Here is a 19,743-nt window from a genome sequence, read left to right as displayed (position 1 = left end):
GGTTTTTTTTTTTTTTTTTTTTTTTTTTTTTTATAGGCTGCTCTATTTTAAACTCTAATTCGGATTCGAAATCGAGTCGATCTTTATGGGTGTTGAGAAGATGTCATTACCATAATCTCTAGTTGGAACGCTTTCTTTGCTGCCCATTATTTTTTACTTCTATAAATATTTAGCCAGTCCTCATACCAAGCATATAGACCGCAATGTCGCATGGTGATGTTTTTCGCCTTCTTGCTTGAGTTTCTATGCTCTCATTCAACTGAATTATGGCCAAATTTCTTCATGAGTTGACGTGTATACTTCACCCTTTACTTGAATCAAATTGATGGTCACGCTTTAACTAAAGAAAGATTTACACAAATGTTTCAAACCCAAATTCCATTCCCGAGTTTAGCATAGACCAATCCATACTCCAACTCATATGTGCTTGGCTTTAAATTTACCGAGAAACCGCGGAATATCGAGTCTAGCGACTTGGCGATGTGAGCGTCGATAAACGAGGACGAACTCTGGTTAGGACGGTGAGCCTACCGACGTTTGAAAACGGTGGCTAAGTTGGATGTAGAAGAAATAGGTACTGAGAACCATATGGGAATTTTATTCGTGTAAAGCAGGAGGTTTGCTAGGAGGTTTGCTGGCCACTGCTTGTTCTTGTTTTAATTATTTTTTTTTTCTTTTTTCCTTTTTTTGTTGTTGTTTTTTTTTGTCTTTTTGCTACGTACCAATGTAACTGGACTGATATCTTGTTTTATCAATATGTATCGCAGGTCCAAGTTTGGGCGGAGTACGAATATAATTCCCTATAAAGGTAATACATACATTTTTTTTTGAAAGCTTGTATTCGTAACTTGAATGATTGCACATATTTTGCCCCTCTTCTTTTGTTTGTATGTTTTCTTGATGACCCGCAGGGATTATACTCCGTATTTCTTTGGGACTATGCTCAGTATTTCTTTTGGCCAAGCAATTTGAATTTATCAGTATTTCCACGCACTGCAATCTTATTTATCCGCTGCAGAAGATTTATTACTTCAGACAATATTTCAGCCTGCAGTTGAGTTGTCAGGGTGAACCCGTTCGGGTCATTTTGAAGACTTATTGCTTGTTAGGGTGAACCCATTTTTGGGTCATCGCGACAAGTTGTGTCAGGGTGAACCCATTCGGGTCATCGCGACACAGTTTTGAAGACTTATTGCTTGTTAGGGTGAACCCATTTTGGGTCATCGCGACAAGTTGTGTCAGGATGAACCCATTCGGGTCATCGCGACACAGTTTTGAAGACTTATGCAATGAACCTCTTTATGAAGACTATTATTTCATTATCCTCTCCCCATGAGACATGCCGGATGAACACACTTCTTGACTTGATGTATCTCCGACCTGTAAAAGATCTCCTCATATTCTTTATATTTACTTGTATTTGTCCTTTTTGCAGGGCTGCAATGGTGTACCTGAAGGAATTTCGCAAGGGGAGCGACATATATCTTTCTGTAGTTGACCGCAAGGATCAAGATACTGCCTCTGGAACTTACTTTCTCACAAGAAAATCGCCGTATCTTTGGAAGGTGGAGCAGCCCGATCTAACAAGGGATTCTTTGCTAAATGAAATGTCCATGAAGCTTGACACTCGAGAACCAGACGCTTGCTCACGCTACCTTTTAAAAAATAACCTTAAAGTGAAGCCTGGTACAAATTATACTTATGAGTTACTTGGGCGCAAGAATAATTTCAGAAAAGTTAGATGGGGATCCTTCAACCTGAAAATTTACGGGGAATCGATCTACATGCCGAAGTATTGGGAGTGGACTGAAGATGTACTTGCTCGCTTTAGTGACATCCTTTCGACTGCTTCTATCCGTCAAGCGGTCTATGCTTCCTTATATTCTTATGATAAGGACTTACATATCATGCGTGCCTTCTTCGAAGGATGGTGTCCTGGTACTAATACCTTTCATACTATAGAAGGCGAATTTTCTATCTCCCTGTGGGATCTAAAGAAACTTGGAGGTCTCCCTGTTGTGGGAGAGATTTATGATGAAACGGTGCCTCAACTTAGCATCCTAAAGTCAACGACTGAAGAAAAGAATTTGACTGTCCCTACTACGTGCACTTTCTTGTTTACTGCATTTCACTACCTTGCGAAGGAATCAAAGGACAAGGGTGAAGTTTCTGCTCAGCAATGGATTGACTTTTGGTGCAAAAGACAAGTTGTACATCCGCCTCCTGTTAAAGCGCGAAGGACCACCAAAAATCCTCCAGCTTCAACCCAGAATCCAAGTGGTGAGATTGAGCCCCGAACATCTGATGAATGGACAGAGGAAGAACACTCCTTATTTGAAAAGCTTGGTTGCGATGATTCCCGACGGGCAAAGATTTATTTAGCCGCGCATTTATCATGCTGGCTTTGCGTATTTGTTTTGCCGGAAGATAGCGACAGATTAATTAGACCAGCTACCTTCGAGATTGCAAGTATGATGGCAGAAGGTCGTGTTTTTAGTCTGACGTTTCCTGTATTAGCTAGCATTTACAAAGGTTTGAATGGGTTAACCACGTCTATGAACCCCGGATACTCCAGGTCATTCTTCCCAGCACATTACTTATACGGGTGGATTGCAAATTACTTTGACACTTATCATGCGATAAATCCATCACCGACAGGTCCCCATATGACTAAGTATTCAGGTCCCGTTGGAGCGAGGAATGGAAAACCCGAAGAAGCTCGAAAACTCATGCATGAGGGAAGAAAATTTGATGCAAAGCGTTTTATGTTAAATAAACACAGAGTAGATGTCTTGTTAGACAATGGTGACCTTGATGCCCTGGGGCTCGACTATCTTGCATCCCTTCGTTCCTCCTATTTGTGTTTGCGTCTGAGTAATGGGTTTCACCTTGAACCTTATAATCCCCATCGGTTCAGTAGACAATTTGGCTTTTGTCAAGACATTCCTGGCGTATTGAATCGGGGTTCAGACAAACCTGACGTCACATGCTTTGAGGCACTGAAATATTGGCAAGTGTTTTTGTTTACAGGTAGCATGTCTCGCGTTTACCTTCCCAGTCCTTCGTTCAGATGGGATGAGAATGTCACCCCTGGTTTTACTAAATGGTGGAAGGAACTGTACCCGAAGGATCTAAGAAAGAATGTTGACATTCTTGTGCATAGTACCGGAAGTGACCACAAGACTAAGAAGCGTGATCATCATGGGGATACTAGAAATCAGCCTCGAGAGCAAGCAGTGCCCCTGAAATCCAAAGTTGTTGTCCCTAAAGCGAAAGTCCACATTGAGAACAAACACCACAGCGATTCAGATTCCGAGATTGACCCTAAACATGATCGTCGTGGCAAGAGAAAAGTGTCTGTCTTGGATGCAGATGATGTTAGACTAGACGCCCAGATTTTTGAGGGGGTGTCGAGTGCATCAAGAATGCCTTCGCAGACACTGGTTAGCTTCTCTTCTCTTATGATTATAGTTGTTTATTTATTTATTTCCCTACTTGATCATCAATTTTTTTTTTATTTTTTTTATTTTTTTTTTTCAGGAAGGTGAATGTGCCTTGGAGACAGTCTCCCTTGCTCCGGAATATCGTCTTCCGCATCGTCCACCAAAGATGAAGCCTGGAAAAGGGAAGGGGCTTATGATTCTTAATAAATCAATACCCGTAGGAGACTCTTCCGTCCAAAGATCTCGGGGGGAGCCAGACTGACAGTTCGTTTGCCAATGGTAGTCAAACTGCCGTGGATAGTCCAGCCTCAACTCATATGTCTCCTCCTTGCAAACCTGATGATCGAAGGCAGACGTTTAAGCCTCTAACAATACCATTTAAACCTACCACGCTCCCTACGTGCTCCAAAGCCTCATTTCGTCCACCTCCTTCACTTAAGGGGATTTTTGACAGAGCACTAGACGCGATCCGCTTGCAGGTCTTGGGAGAATTAAAAAATGCAAGCTTCTCTAATGTAGGGGAAGTGGCGATGAAGGCTAACATATGTTATGAGGGCATTCGACAACTCAAAGGTGACTGTTCTTCACTACAGGCACGAGTGGATTCTTATGTGGGTGCGGTCCATGCTTACCTTGCACTCGAGAAGCAGGCAGCAAAGTGTCATCATCCTGCATTGCTAGAGGACAAAAGGCTGGAGTGGCATCAAAAGATTGAGGATACCAAATCTCTTCATGATAAGGCGCAAGAAAAGCATAAAGAGCAAGTCATGGAACTTTCTTTACTCCGGAAGAAATAAACGATCTTGAAGCTAAACTCAAGCAAGCACGAGAGAAGGAAAAGACATTGCGAAGCAATTTAGAAGCTGAGGATATATCTTTAATCTCATTGCAAGATGATCTTCCGAAGTTGGAGAGAGAATTAACCGACTTTGACGATATCCCTGTTTTGAGTCCTGAAGAGGAAGCCTTACTTCAAGAGCGAAGAGTTGAATTGGAAGAGATGTGGGCTTCTCTGGATGTTGATCCATAGGCACTTAGATTTTTTTTTTTTAGATTATCTAGATTTCATCCTTGATTCATCCATCTTTTTTTTTTAGCCTAATGGACCAAATGCTCCTAAGATGTTTGTTTGTCTTAATCGTTTGTGTGCAATAGCACCCTTTCAACTTGTCACATTCCATTATATTTATTTATACAAACAAATACTTATAATACTGTTTATTTAGCCGTTCACAGTTTAAACTCTTGCGGGCCAGGAGTAATTATTTTGATGTAATTTTTTTTTTTTGGTGTGGCTGCACTTGAACAAAGTGTTTGCTCAAACTGCCTACGTACTTGCAAAGCTACCAAGATGACAACTTGCAAGATCAAGCCAACGTAATTCAAAAGACGGATTTTTTTTTGTTTGGAGGTGTGGCTGCACTTGAGCTACATGTTCACCCAAGTTGCCTACGTACTTGTGAAGCACAAAGTGTATTTCACAAGATCAAGCCGACGTAGTTCATAAAGGAAGGAGTATTTTTTTTTATTTTTTTATTTTTTTTTACAGTTTAATCTCTTGCTTAGGAGCTTTGACTTGCAGTTTACGCTCTTGCTTAGGAGCCTTCACTGTTGGGATTTAAGAATAGTAACGCTTCAAAAACTTCCCATTGATTGGGCCTACTCGAACGCCGTCTTCATCCACGATTTTGTAAGCACCATTTGTATAGACCTCCTGTACCACGTATGGACCATCCCACTTAGAGGTGAACTTGCCAACTGGCTTATGAGAGGTGATGATTGGTCTTCGTACTGCAAGGACGAGGTCTCCTACTTGGAAAGAACGAGGGCGCACTTTTTTGTTGAATGCGCGTGACAACCTTGCTTGATAGCACTGGAGCTTTTGTTGAGCCTCTAATCTCTTTTCATCGAGAGCTTCCAACTCTGCTAATCGCAATTTGTCATTCTCATCATCTGTGAGTCCCTCCTGAATAGCAATGCGTAAGGAAGGGATCTGCAACTCCAAAGGCAACACGGCCTCCACTCCATACACCAACGCGTACGGGGTTGCCTGAGTAGGTGTTTTGTATGTGGTACGATATGCCCATAACGCCTTACCAATTCTTTCATGCCAATCTCGCTTTGACTTTGCTACTACTTTTCTCAACAAGTTGCAAAGAGTTTTATTAAAGGCTTCAGCCAAACCATTTGCAGAGGCATTGTACATAGATGACTTGCATTGTTTGAACTTGAATTTTTCTCCCAGACTTGTCATCAGATGGTTGAAAAATTGTTTCCCATTGTCTGTTGTGATACGTTGAGGTACACCATATCTGTAGATGATTTGGGTTCTAATGAAGTCCACAACATTTTCTTTCTTCACTTCCCGTAGTGTGATGGCTTCTGCCCATTTTGAGAAGTAGTCAGTGGCAGCGAGGATATACTCGTGTCCATTTGAGGCCTTTGGAGTAAGAGGTCCCACAACATCAAGTCCCCAAGCTTCAAAGGGCCATGAAGAAACAGTAGGATGCAACGGCTCCGGCGGTTGGTGTATGAAGTTTGCGTAGAACTGACAGGGTTCACATTTTTTCGCAAAGTCCATACAATCTTGCACCATGGTTGGCCAGTAATACCCCATTCTCTTTACACGATCATGAAGCTTAGGCCCAAATTGATGAGCACCACAAATGCCAGAATGAGCTTCATGCATTGCTTCAGTAGCTTCGTCCTTGCTTAGACACCTCAACCATTGGCCTGAGAAAGAACGTCTGTAGAGTGTCCCTTTATAGTGAATGAACTTTGGAGCACGTCGACGTATTTCTACCTTGTCTCTGGGATCATCGGGTAGTTTTTGGTGGTCCAAAAAATCAATGATAGGTTGACGCCAGTCATCTTCATCAACTGTGTAGACGCATATCATGTTGGTTGTGTCTACATTTTCTTCTCCTTCAATCGATGATACTACCCAACGATTGCAGACTGGGACTATCACAGACTCTTCTGCCCCCAGTGCCAAAGTGGCTGCAAGATTAGCAAGCGCGTCAGCCAACTTATTGGCACTCCTTGGCACATGACCAACATGGATGTCGTCAAGTTGATTCAGCAGTTATAATGCCTGTTGATGGTAGGGAATCAAGTCTTCATTTTTCACTTCATATTCACCAAGGACTTGGTTGACCACCAGCTTTGAGTCTCCATATATGTCCATACTGACACCTATTTCGATCGCCATTTGAAGACCGAGTATGAGAGCTTGGTATTCTGCCATATTATTTGTACACAACTGAGTGAGTGTAAAGGCATATGGCATAAGATGATTTTGTGGAGTTACGAATACAACTCCAGCTCCAGCTTCATCTTGCCTTGCAGCACCGTCAAAGTACATTTGCCATGGAGGTAGGACGTCCATATAGAAAATTTCTTCTCCTGGGAGGTCATCTGAAATTTCCCACTCTGCTGGCACTGGATGATCAGCAAAGAAGTCGGCGATAGCTTGACCTTTCACAGCCTTTTGAGGCACGGACACCAAGTCATACTGCTTAAGCAACATTGCCCATTTCGAAAGTCTTCCAGACAAGACTGGTCTTGAGAGTATGTACTTGATTGGATCAGCTTTTGAGACCACATGTATGGTATGCGCCTGCATGTAGTGCCTCAACTTCTGGATGGCGAACACCAAAGCAAGACATATCTTCTCTATGGGCGCGTAATTCAACTCAGCTCCAACCAAGGTACGACTCAAGTAGTAGAGTGCTCTCTCCTTGCGGTCTTCAATTTCTTGAGCACACATTGCCCCCAGCGAGCGTTCTTGTGCTGCAATGTAGAGGACAAGTGGCCTTCCTGGAATTGGTGCCCCCAGCACTGGCGCGCTGGCCAAGTACTTCTTGATGCTATCAAAAGCATTTTTGCATTTTTCATCCCATTGAAATGGAGAATCCTTTTTCATGAGATGGCTAAACGGCTGGCAACGCCCGGCTAAGTTAGAGATGAACCTTCGGATGTATGCCAAACGTCCTTGCAATCCGCGCAACTCTTTCAATGTCTTTGGTTCCGGCATTTCATTGATAGCTTTGATTTTTGTTTGGTCAATTTCAATGCCTCTATGCCTGACCACAAAACCTAAGAACTTCCCAGATGTGACTCCAAATGCGCACTTGAGTGGATTCATCTTGAGTTGACATTTTCTAAGTCTTTCAAAGACGGTTCAAAGGTCTTTGATATGATCTTCTCTTTTCTTTGATTTGACAACCACGTCATCAACATAACACTCTATTGTTTTATGCAGCATGTCATCAAAGATCTTTTGCATTGCGCGTTGATACGTAGCGCCAGCATTCTTCAATCCAAACGGCATGACCGTGTAGCAGAAGATCCCTTTTGGGGTTCGAAAACCCGTTGCTTCTTGATCTTCAAAGCCATATGTATTTGATTGTAACCAGCAGTATAATCCATGAATGAGAGGGCTTCATGACCAGTGGTTGCGTTATTCATCAACTCTGTGACTGGCAAAGGGAAGTCATCCTTCGGGCATGCATCATTAAGGTCTCTGAAGTCGACACATATGCGCAATTGTCCATTCTTTTTTCTGACTGGGACAATGTTTGCTATCCAGGTAGAATATTTGACTTCTCGAATGAAACCTGCTTCAATGAGTTTGTTGACTTCCTTTTCAATTTCAGGTACAAGCTCCGGCCTGAAACGACGTTGAGGTTGCTTTTTGGGATTGGTGCCTTTCTTGATTGCTAGACGATGAACTGAAATTTTTGGGCTGAGTCCAGGCATCTCTTTATAGCTCCAAGCGAAGACATCCTTGTACTCGAACAATAACTTGTAGTACTCCTCTTCTTCTTCTTCCTTAGTCAGCAGAGCACTAACATAAATGGGGCGAGGGTCTTCAGTAGTTCCCAAATTGAGTTCCTTGAGTTCATCCACAGTCGATTGCCCCCCGTCTTCAAGTGTTTCAGGGGCCTCACCGGCCTCAACTTCTTCATTCTCGTTAGGTATCTCTTCTACTGTGATGTGATATGACGACGTTGTAATTTCTAAGTCACTTGACTTCTTTGTATCACAGGGACGTGAAGATGAAGGCACAATCTCTTCGACATTCTTTTGCTGACCAGTAAGAACTAGTACGCGCCTCCTTGCTTTGAGTGGCTCATGTTGGATGATATCCACTACTTGCATACGCTTCATGCGAGATGGTATTGCGCTTCTCAAGTCATCGCTTACTCTTACTTCTTCTTCATTTTGTGTTGCAGAAGTTGAGAGAGGACGACCCTTGCCACTATTCTTCTTGGGAGCCCCTAGTCGACTGAAGACTGTTTTTGATGGACCGCCCAAGCGTTCATGTATTGCGCCCTTCTTGTTTATGCGCAATGAAGGTGTTGACACTTTGACTTTACTTTCTCCTTGTTTGCTAAGCCTAGCAAATACAGAAATGTGTTTGGTTGAAGCACTTGGTCTCCCTAACCTTGTGAATATAGAAGGGCGACACTTCTCTGGAGGTGGACTTATTCGATCGAAGACTGAAGATGGATGCATCTTTTCCTCTCCTTCATTTTCTTCGACCTCTTCTACTGTGATGTGCTGAGAAGACGCAGTAGCCCCTTTTCTACGAGCACCAATCTTCACAGGCGCAGGAGACTCATATCCGAGCCCGGCCCTGGTCACCATGAAACTCCCATCTTGCTTGAACACTTCATGTTGCGCTTTGTCCAGACTGTACGGCTCAACTTCTATAACTTTGCCGAGAGGAGTCGGATTTGTAAAGTCATATCCAGCCTTTGCCAGTAGCTTGTAAGCATTGGAATCAAATATCCCCTTGTTTCCCTCACTTGATGATTGGCTGGATGAACAGACAAAACCATTCGGAGGAGGTCTCACAATCTTCGTTTGAGATGAACTTGGTAGAGGTGTAACGACTTTGGCCACCCATTCCTGCTTGAACACCAGACTTGACTTTTTATCCTTAGGCTCTGTCTTTGGTGTTAGACACTCTGCAAAAGGACTCTCCCCATCTTTGCGGCGAGACTTCGGGATATAGCGTAGTACTGGTGGTGTAGTTTTCTGCGGCGTCTCTTGCTTCTTGGGTGACGCAACAGGAGTAGCTGTTTTGTTGACCTTGTCTACATCTTTCTTAACATCATTTTCTTTAGCAAGACTTGCAGCTTCATCTTCTTTGATGATGTTCTTTTCCCGCTTACCTCCTTTTCCTGTTGAAGAGATGGTGGTTGGCATGAACTCACTGGAAGTACCATTCTCTTCAAAGAATTTTGCATCAGCGAAGAAAGAGTCGACCTTAGAGAAAGGTTTGGCGTCTCCGTCTATTTTCCTTTCGCCACCACGATAATATTTCAAGCATTGATGGAGGGTTGAGGCGACAACTCCATTCTCGTGCTTCCAAGGTCGTCCCAACAATAGTTTGAACGATGTCTTGCCATCCATGACATGGAACAATGTGTCGGAGGAAATATCACCCATGGTAAGGTTCACACGGATCATGCCAACCGCACGCTCCCCATTCAAGTTGAAACCATGAATCATTGTTCGACTACTGGAGAGTTCATCCATCGTGATCCCTAATTCATTCATGGTAGCTTTTGGCATGAGATTGACTCCTGAGCCTCCATCTATTAAAATGCGCTTGACCTTTTGCCCCCGGATGTACCCAGACACATAAAGTGGCCTGTTGTGAGGCTTGGATCCAAGAAGTAAATCCTCATCTGAAAAACTCAAGGCTGCATTGCATGAGACACATCCAGTTGATTGCTCAAGAGGCTCAATTTTTTCTTTCATCTTGCCCGCATACAACTCGGGCTTCTCAAGTCCTTGAATTATCAGCTGACGCTTCTCTTTAGGTAGATGAAAGATTTGCTTCCATCCCATGTTTGTAGGAAGGGCGTCAATGTGGGGTAATATCCGTATAATACCCTATAAAATTAGGACTATAACGCAAATTTTATATGTGATTATTGTCATAAAACGAAAAACATGAGAAAAACGATAAAGCATTAGAAATAACCTCGGGTCCTTTGAGATGCGGCCTAAGAACAGAAATCAAAGTAGATTTCATCCTAATCGATACACCCAAGACCGTCTGAGACTATGCCCTTGTGCTAGAAATGTATTCTCTAATTGCCTTGCAATATTGAGAGAATTTGTTGTGAGTTTCTTTAGATGTGAGATCTAGGTTTTGAGAGAAAATTGTTCTCAAAACCCTAGTTTGTTTGCAAATGAATATGCTTAGGTTACAAAAGAGAGAGAGCCTCTCTTTTGTTCTTTTGGTTCGGCCAAAACCGAGTGAGAGGAGAAGAAATGGGCTTTCATTTCCTCTTTCTTTTAACTCGTGGTCCGACTCCAAATTACTAAATGTATATGACGCGGTCTTATTATAAATTGTCATCGGTTATCGGTATTTTAAAACATCGTCTAGTAACAAGGATTAGCCGATATATTAATACATGTCCGACAAAGACAATATTGTATAATTAATTCAATATACATTAATTAAATATAACCGTTTATATTTAATTTACGAATTAACTGTTTAATTCGCCTTAGCCAATTTTATTTAATCCGTATTAAATAAAATATCTCAACATCACGTTTGACTAATTATTAGTCAATAACTCGGACTAACTGCTTAGTCAATTTTGGCATCAACATGACTGTATTTTCATACCGTCACATCTCTCAAACGTATCCTATAGGTGTGACTTTTAGGGACCAGTTGATCACCGCCATCCGTATGACAATAACGTCAAACTTATCTAGCAAGCCAACCGTTATTGATAAACGTGGACCAACCGATTATAATACAAAAGTATACCCTTTGATCCTTTTAGAGATTTATAAGTCCTTGCACTAACCAGTAAGGACACCAGCCCCAACAAGCTCCCACTTGTCCGTACAAGTGTATGTGCAATGACGTTATCCGCACTAACTGGAGGACACAGCTCCAACAAACTCCCACTTGTCCGTACAAGTGTATGTGCGATAACCGATTCTCATATTCATTTAAAATTTCTCCCACTCAATGTAAAACAATTTGCAGTCCGGATCCGCAAAGGTCGTATTTTACAATCGATCTGTATCTAGAGTGGTTTCCCCGACTAGAGAGTAACTCAACTGATAAAACGAATTCGTATTCGAGCATGGCCATGCATTTCAGTTACAGCTCCTCGAGTGGCCCTGAGAAATGTCGAGTACCTGATAAAGGCTGAATATTTCCTTCAACTCGACACCTTCCGATCTAAGCACAGCATGAAATGACCCAGAAAAATTCTACTTGGCCCCCTGTTACGGATGACCATGAGAAAGAAACCAAAGTCACCCAAAATCTGCCTTAGTCTCAAGAGACAGTCGATAGTCAAAAGAATCGACTCTTAGGATCACCATGGAGGTCCTATCCACGACCGAGCACCGAATGTTGTAAAACATTTAGGACTCCACGTCGATGTCACAATTGTGTCCTACGAGATATCCGTATAAATCGCCTCTGTGATTGGTCAGTCAACCTTTTGACTTATGGCTCGTTGAACCCACCATCAACCAACGTCACAAAATAATTACCTTGAGTTATCAGCTCACGTAGGCAATTAAGGACCAACAATATAATGTTTGTTCAGTTCACTTTGTGGTGTTCAAAATTGTCGTACAAAACCACATGAAAAACAAAATATATAAATATCAAAACGATGATGTCGTATAGAGTACAAAAGAGAATGAATCTAATCCATAAAAGAGTACTACAACTTAGGAACACGTTTAATTCCCATGGAATTAACGTGCCCTTCATGCTTATCTTGTCGTAATGGTTTAGTGAGAGGATCTGCTATGTTATCATCTGTAGCAATCTTTTCTATCACTACTTCCTTTTGCTCCACGTAATCTCGGATTAGATGAGCTTTCCGTTGTACATGTCTAGACTTGTTGCTAGACTTTGGCTCCTTAGCTTGGAAGATGGCACCTCTATTGTCGCAATAGATGGTGATCGGGTCATTCGAACTAGGCACGATAGTCCTTGTAAGAATTGACGCATCCATATCGCTTCCTTTGCAGCTTCGGACGCGGCATAGTACTTGACTCGATCGTAGAATCTCTTTGTAACACTTTGTTTGGAACTCTTCCAGCTGACCGCAGCACCATTAAGAGTAAAAACGAATCCAGACCGAGATTTTGAGTCATCTCGATCCGTTTGGAAGCTAGCATCTGCAGAATCGGTTGCGCATAGCTTTTGATCGCCTCCATAAGTCAATGCCCAATCTTTAGTCCTCCGTAGGTACTTAAGAATGTTCTTGACACCATCCAATGTGATTCACCTGGATGCTTTTGGAATCGACTTGTCATACTCAATGCATATGCCACGTCCGGACGTGTGCATATCATGGCATACATGATTGATCCTATAGCCGAGGCATAAGGAATCCGTGTCATGCGCTCTTTCTCTTCCGGTCTCTCTGGTGCCTGAGACTTGCTCAAATGCACCCCTGGAGCCATAGGAAGAAACCCCTTTTGGAGTTAGTCATGCTGAATCTCTCTAGGATTTTGTCTATGTAAGACTCCCGATCGAGAGATAACATCCGTCGTGATCTATCTCGATAGATACGGATGCCCAGAATTCTTTGTGCCTCTCCCAGATCTTTCATCCGGAAATGGTTTTTCAACCATACTTTCACCGAAGTTAAGAGAGGTATGTCATTCCCAATCCGGAGTATGTCATCGACATACAATATTAGGAAGACAATCTTGCTCCCACTCGACTTGATATAAAGACATGGTTCCTCGACCGATCGAGTAAATCCATTTTCTTTAATCACTTGGTCGAAGCGATGATTCCAACTCCGAGATGCTTGCTTAAGTCCATAAATGGAACGCTTAAGCTTGCATACTTTCTTAGGATGTTCAGGATCGATGAAACCTTCGGGTTGTACCATGTACAACTCTTCCTCCACAAAACCGTTTAAGAAGGCGGTTTTCACATCCATCTGCCAAATTTCATAGTCATGAAAAGCGGCGATCGCTAAGATAATCCGAATGGAACGCAAAGATGACTACGGGTGCAAAAATTTCATCGTAGTGCACACCTGGCACTTGGGTGAAACCTTTAGCAACTAGTCGTGCTTTATAGATATCTTGTTGACCTTCCACAGAATGCTTTATCTTGTAAAGCCATTTGCATTGAAGGGGACGAACCTTAGCGGGTAAGTCAACAAGATCCCATACGTTGTTCTCATACATAGAGTCCATCTCGGATTGCATGGCCTCAAGCCATAGCTTTGAGTCAGAACTGGTCATGGCACCTTTATAGGTTGCGGGTTCACTACTCGTTAAGAGTAGAATGTCATCTATGTCATGTTCCTCGACCATACCAATGTATCTGTCCGGAGGAATAGAGACTCTTCCCGACCTCCTAGGTTCCTCGGAATATTCACATGCAGCCGGGATTGAAGGAATTGGTTCCTCCAATGGTTGCTCGGTATTTGGTTCCGGAATCTCCGACAGTCGAAGGTTCTATCACTCTTTGCATTCTCGAGAAATTCCTTCTCTAAGAATGTCGCACTAGCCGCAACAAAAACACGTTGTTCGGTTGGCGAATAAAAGTAATGACCAAGTGTTCCTTTAGGATAACCTATAAAGTATGTCTTGACCGATCGCGGGCCGAGCTTATCCTCGTGTCTCCACTTGACATAAGCCTCGCAGCCCCAAACCCGTATAAAGGACAAGTTAGGGACCGTTCCTTCCATAGTTCATATGGAGTCTTGTCAACAGCTTTAGACGGACTTCGGTTAAGTATTAGAGCAAATGACGAAGAGCATAACCCCATAATGAGTCTGGCAACACGGTGTGACTCATCATGGATCGAACCATATCAAGTAGTGTTCGATTTCTCCGTTCGGACACACCATTCAACCGAGGTGTTCTAGGTGGAGTTAATCGTAGGGCAATCCCACAATCCTTAAGGTGTTGATCAAACTCGTGAGAAAGATACTCGCCACCACGGTCTGAGCGCAGTGTTTTAATCTTTCGCCCAGAGGTTCTCAGTACCCGATTCTCGTATTCCTTGAATTTCTCAAAGGATTCACTTTTGTGCTTCATTAAGTAGACATAGCCATATCTACTTAAATCATCCGCGAAAGTGATGAAATACCTATAGCCTTCTCGTGCGGTGATTGACATAGGCCCACATACATCCGTATGCATGAGTCCTAATAGGTCGCAGCCACGCATTCCAACACCTTTGAAGGAAATTCGAGTCATCTTACCGATGAGACATGATTCACACGTGCCAAATGATTGAAAATCAAAGGCCGAGATAGCTCCATTCTTTATGAGCTGTTTTACGCGTTTCTCATTAATGTGTCCCATACGGCAGTGCCATAGATACGTTTGATCTTTGTCACCAACCTTTAACTTTTTATTCATTACGTGTAATATTTCGGTGGTCTGATCTAAAACATAAATTCCGTTCATGGAGACCGCCTTGCCATAAATCATATCGTGTAATGAGAAAATGCAAGAATTATTCTCTATTACAAATGAAAAACCAAGTTTGTCAAGTGCGAAACCGAAATAATGTTTTTCAAAGATCAAGTACATAATATCGCTTATATAAAAATAACTCAAATCCGCTAGGAAGCGGATCACGTATGTTCCCCTCGAGACGGCAGCCACTCGTGCTCCATTCCCGACACGCAGTCCACCTCACCCTTTACGAGGGGTTCGATGTTTCGAGCCCCCGCACATGATTACACCGATGAGAACCACAACCAGTATCTAGTACCCAAGTTCCGTAACTTGCGTGGTTAATCTCAATCATATGAATAAAAGTAGAAGAAGAAGACATACCAACAAGTTTAACGCGACCTGCTTTTATGTCCTCATGATAAACAGACATGTGCGCCTCCAATGCCCATCTTGTGGCGTGATGGCATTCCATGTTTTCGGTTTTGCTCTTTGTCGCACTTTGATGAGTTACTTGCCTCACCAGGCCCACTCTTACCGACCACGACTTCTTGAACTTCGGTTTGCCTCTGCTAGCTAGGTCTCGCTTGAGCTTTGCCCTTACCCTTGCCCTTGTTTGTCACAACGAGAACATCTTGTTTCATGCTCCCACTGAACTTCATGTCCTTCTCGTGCCGTACGAGAAGGGAGTGCAATTCATGGGGACTTTTCTTCAAATCATTCATATAGTAATTGGCTCTAAAGAGCGCAAAACCATCGTGGAGTGAATGAAGCATGCGGTCAATCACAATGTTCTCGCTGATTTTACAATCAAGCGCTTCCAGTCTCTCGACATTCTCAATCATGCTGAGAATGTGTGGGCTAACCGGTTGGCCCTTCTGGAGTCTCGCATCAAAGAAGCGAGTGGTATGCTCATAGGTCACGATTCTCGGTGCTTTCGAGAATTCCTTAGTGAGCGTGGTGAAAATCTTGTTTGCACCTTGGGCTATGAAGCGTTTCTTCAAATTGGATTCCATTGCAAAAATGAGTACGTTTTTAATCGCACCCGCTTCCATGACGAAGTCGCTATACGTGGAGACCTCGTTAACTCGAGCCGTGGGGCCTGGGGCGGCGGGAGGGGCTCGATCGATACTTGAGCTTCCCGTCGGCGGTGGCGTATTCCGTAATGCCGCCTCCCATTCCGCGAAGTTTGATCCATCATTCTTCGATCCTAGTGGACCGATTCATCCGATTCATGAAGATCCGGCCGGACTCACGGTCCAATGTGGCACTTGGCATTGGGTCATCGAGGATGCCAGCCATTATGTTATTTGCAGTTTAAAAAAAACATGATCTATGCTAAAAAAGAAAGAAAAACAAAAACGAAATAAGCAACTCATCGAGGTGATTTAAGTCTATTAAAAATTCATTTTAATCGTGTAGACTCATTGCACTTGCATAATTGATCTCCCTCAAGAATAATACAAGTGATCCCAAGACTCAATTTCTGTAAATTGATAAGCCAACTGTTTAGCTAGTTCTTCCGTAAAAACTCTTGGTCGATAGATTTCCATAAATCCTATCTATAGTCCACCATAATCACAGGATCGTACGAGTGACCATACTGTTGAGATAAAATAGGTCAATCGGTTCCAACTTACCCGACGTAGAAGGGGTCATATTATGCCTACCGACGAAGAAGGGATTCATTGGAGTTTGACCTATAAAGACCGTTCTCAATTTTTGTTTATACGAGGAAGATCCCATCGACTTAATTTTAATTCATTGTAAGTGAACGAAAAACTAGCATTGCGTGAATGAATTAATTTAGGTGATGGCTTAAAATAAAACGTGTGATATCTGTATATCAAAGAAAACTAACGCGTGACCTCTATATGAGTCAGTTTTCATGCAATTATTAGGTGGTTTGGTTTTTAGGCGGAAAATGATGCAATCTATCGTTACGATAAAATAAATAAAAGAATGCAAAACGTAAATAAAAATTCCTAGTGTGGCCTATCCTAGTAAAAAGAACATAATACAACTTTGGAATCCACCGTTGGACCCGAGAAGCTTGTCTTGATGTTCCATCTTTTCCATGCAGCGGGAGTGAGCATCCGATCTCCATCTTTGGTCTTCTCAAAATTACAATTAAAATTTACAAAATATAAACCTATTTACATTCTAAATAAAACTGTAATTACAAAAAAAAATAAAAATGGAGATACGAGATCTCAAAATACAACCAAGACCGTGTTCCATCATTACGGTAACACGTTCTACTAAGGCCACACTAAGTTACAACCGTTTGTAAAAAATAAATAAATACGTAATTAAAAACATTCAAGGCATTCAACAATAACGATAAAAAAATGCATCAACTAAATTAAATTTATTCGTGACATAATTCCGTAATTATGTTAAATTTATCCAAACCACCTCTAATGATTAAAATTATGTGACAAAACCGCTTTAATCAACTTAATTTTAATCCGTGATAAACCGTTACTTTAAATCGTTTTAAAATAACTAAATGGTACGTGAGTGAACCGTTTCACTATCAAGCGAATGCACAAAATCCGTATTGTACACATTTTTGGCCGAAAAAAAAAATAAAAAAAATTTTTTTTTTTCTTCTTTCACGTCTGGCCGTGAACAGTACCAATTTTTTTTTTTTTTTTTTTTTTTTATTTTGAAGCTAAAAGCCGAGAGCTCAAAAGGCCAAAAAAAAAAATCCAAGCGGCTAAAAAAAAAACGAGAGCCTCATCAAGACAAACAAAATCGATTTGTTAAAACCCAATTGTAAATTGAACATAATCCGTATTAAAGCAAAATTACAATTGACATGATCTTCACATATTGTTATAATTATCGTTTAAAACAACAATACGCAAAGAACAAATCGAAAACAAAACAAAAGATCGTCTGATCTAGCAAGAACCGTGAGGCACGCAATTCAAGGCAAAAAAAATAGAAAACAGGCCGTGAACAAGGTTAGGCCGCACGGTTTTCAAGAAAGAAAAAAAATGCCGTGACAAAAAAAATTTGTGCCGCACGGAATTTCAAGCAAACAATTTATCGATTCAATTCCGTTTGATGAAAAACACATAGAAAAATTTACGTGGCCTCGCTCTGATACCACTTGTGGGGTAATATCCGTATAATACCCTATAAAATTAGGACTATAACGCAAATTTTATATGTGATTATTGTCATAAAACGAAAAACATGAGAAAAACGATAAAGCATTAGAAATAACCTCGGGTCCTTTGAGATGCGGCCTAAGAACAGAAATCAAAGTAGATTTCCTCCTAATCGATACACCCAAGACCGTCTGAGACTATGCCTTTGTGCTAGAAATGTATTCTCTAATTGCCTTGCAATATTGAGAGAATTTGTTGTGAGTTTCTTTAGATGTGAGATCTAGGTTTTGAGAGAAAATTGTTCTCAAAACCCTAGTTTGTTTGCAAATGAATATGCTTAGGTTACAAAAGAGAGAGAGCCTTTCTTTTGTTCTTTTGGTTCGGCCAAAACCGAGTGAGAGGAGAAGAAATGGGCTTTCATTTCCTCTTTCTTTTAACTCGTGGTCCGACTCCAAATTACTAAATGTATATGACGCGGTCTTATTATAAATTGTCATCGGTTATCGGTATTTTAAAACATCGTCTAGTAACAAGGATTAGCCGATATATTAATACATGTCCGACAAAGACAATATTGTATAATTAATTCAATATACATTAATTAAATATAACCGTTTATATTTAATTTACGAATTAACTGTTTAATTCGCCTTAGCCAATTTTATTTAATCCGTATTAAATAAAATATCTCAACATCACGTTTGACTAATTATTAGTCAATAACTCGGACTAACTGCTTAGTCAATTTTGGCATCAACATGACTGTATTTTCATACCGTCACATCTCTCAAACGTATCCTATAGGTGTGACTTTTAGGGATCAGTTGATCACAGCCATCTGTATGACAATAACGTCAAACTTATCTAGCAAGCCAACCGTTATTGATAAACGTGGACCAACTGATTATAATACAAAAGTATACCCTTTGATCCTTTTAGAGATTTATAAGTCCTTGCACTAACTGTAAAGGACACCAGCCCCAACAGTCAAGAGCAGCCACTATTTCGTTCTCCTTTTCAGAGTGCAACTGTTGTGCCAATACCACATCATCTGGGCCTCCTTCCTCTATCTTCTTTTTATCATCACCACCTTCCGTAGCTGAGACGGTACACACGGTAACCTTGTTTAAGAAGTCTTGTGGGAAGAATTCTTTTAAGGTGACGGGACTCGGTGGTTCTTGCTCAAGTACATCGATAGGCAAGACATGTGGTTTGATCACTGTTTTGGGCTTTTTCTTTCCCTTCGTCTTGCGAGGTTTAGTCTTCTTTGATTGTTTTCTTCGACGGTGAACAGGTTGCGCTATCTGTCTTGTTTGTTTCTTTGACTTCTTCCGCGTAACCAAAGTCCAACCTTCATCGTCATCTTCATGCTTCTTTTCCTCATTCTTATTCTGAGGAGGTAGTTTTTCTTCCAATGACATTGGAGATAGCGACGGCAATGACCCTTGGATCTGTAATGCCACAGGCTCAAAACTTCCGAACTGCAACATATACACACATTGTCCTTGCCGTATAATTGGCTCGTCAAGTTGCTCCAGGACTACAGTGGTTTGATTTATGGTTACTGTGTCCTCCAAGTCAAGAATGATCTTCCCTTCCTTGGAGAGCTGCATGATATTCTCCTTGAGTGTTATACACTTTTCAATAGGATGACTCACCAGCCTATGATAACGACAGTAATTGGGATCGTTTGTCTTGTTTGCTTGCTCAGGGCGCTTGGACTCTGGCAATTGTAT

General features: G+C 41.7%; 1 protein-coding gene across 1 annotated transcript in view; it reads right to left on the bottom strand.

The window, feature by feature from the left end:
* Positions 1-3,145: 3,145 nt before the first annotated feature.
* The window catches only part of LOC141653303 (squamosa promoter-binding-like protein 6), a 167,232-nt gene continuing 150,634 nt past the window's right edge, over positions 3,146-19,743 (bottom strand). The window contains exon 5 of the transcript XR_012547377.1: positions 3,146-3,157. The gene's annotated coding sequence lies outside the window, so the exon portion shown is untranslated. The remainder of the gene's footprint in view (positions 3,158-19,743) is intronic.

Source organism: Silene latifolia, chromosome 4 (assembly GCF_048544455.1).
Source record: "Silene latifolia isolate original U9 population chromosome 4, ASM4854445v1, whole genome shotgun sequence".
NCBI classification, from domain to species: domain Eukaryota; kingdom Viridiplantae; phylum Streptophyta; class Magnoliopsida; order Caryophyllales; family Caryophyllaceae; genus Silene; species Silene latifolia.
Note: the sequence above shows the minus strand (reverse complement) of the source record. Positions and strands in the feature narration are given on the sequence as shown.